Source organism: Vulpes vulpes, chromosome 1, assembly GCF_048418805.1.
Source record: "Vulpes vulpes isolate BD-2025 chromosome 1, VulVul3, whole genome shotgun sequence".
In the NCBI taxonomy this organism is placed as follows: domain Eukaryota; kingdom Metazoa; phylum Chordata; class Mammalia; order Carnivora; family Canidae; genus Vulpes; species Vulpes vulpes.
In genome coordinates, this window is record NC_132780.1 from 109,129,281 (window position 1) to 109,130,589 (window position 1,309).

At 39.0% G+C, this 1,309-nt stretch overlaps 1 pseudogene; it reads left to right on the plus strand.

Moving 5' to 3' along the window:
• Window positions 1–767: 767 nt before the first annotated feature.
• LOC112913761 (protein S100-A10 pseudogene) lies at window positions 768–1,061 on the plus strand (annotated as a pseudogene).
• The last annotated feature ends 248 nt before the right edge of the window (window positions 1,062–1,309 follow it).

The following is a 1,309-nucleotide window of genomic DNA, read 5'->3' on the forward strand; positions in this document are numbered from 1 at the left end:
ACTTTTAGAACAGTCCAGACATCCTCTGCCTCAGACACATCCTCCCAGGTCAAAGTTAAATATTTAAGGCAGCTGGTCACAATTTGAAATTTTCTTGCCCTCAACAATAGTTGGCTTAATCTTTTCTTGACAGAGCTCTAAACTCAAGAATTCTCTGCATTCAGTCTTAATTCTCATCTCTAATGTTCTAGACTTTGGATTCATAGATGATCTTTTCTGTCTGAGGACCTTGACTTTATACAGTGGGTTGTTGTTTGGTTTACTCTTTGTCTCTGGAGAAAAATCTGCCCTAGAGCCTGCCCAAATAATGAAATCTTCTCCACCTCCTCAGTGCCACTTCAAGCCCAGACTGCATTTCTTAGCCACTTCCCACAACTCCAAAGAAAAAGACACCCGCCATAGAATTAAAAGTTTGTAGAAACTGTGTGTTGGATTTTAATCACTAACCATTTTCTTGATAATTACCGAGTGAGATGCCAGGAAGAGAAGCTGGAAACCAGCCTGACATTATTAATTTTTTTGATGGTATGAATAAGTTGTAGAAAGCTTATTTATCGAATTTCCAGGTGATCTAACATGAAAGGTGACAGAATTAATATTCAAAATAAATAATGACACCCATGGTAGCTATTTTTATTTCCTTGCCTGAATACTTTTTGGATGTATCATTTTTTAATAAGAAAAAATATTTTAGACTGGCTATGCATCCTAGTCAGCCAAGCATCCTCACCTTACCTCTGACCAAGATTTCAACAGACCTCACCAAAATGCCCTTTCAAATGGAGCATGTCATGGAAACCATGATGTTCACATTTCACAAGTTTGCTGGGGTTAGAGGCTATTTAACAAAGGAGGACCTGAGAATACTCATGGAAAAGGAGTTTCCTGGATTTTTAGAAAATCAAAAAGACCCCCTGGCCATGGACAAAATAATGAAGGACCTAGGCCAGTGCCAAGATGGCAAAGTGGACTTCCAGAGCTTCTTTTCACTAATTGCTAGGCTCACCATTGCATGCAATGACTATTTTGTAATACAGATGAAACAGAAGGGAAGGAAATAGGCAACATTGAGCAACACTCCCTGCCCAATGAGAGTTTTCCAGAAGGGTCTTTTAAGGAATCTGTCCCACAGCTTTCCCCTGTATAAAGTATTCCATAAGCAGATTGGGACCCTCAGAAAATGTACAAATAAAATCCAGCCCCCATTTGAGAAGCAGAGAAAGAAAAGTCAGTGAAAGCCAGATAAGCTTTTGATTTTTATGTTGCTTGCATCCTCTTCCCCTCAATAAACAACTTCCTTTTTCAGTTT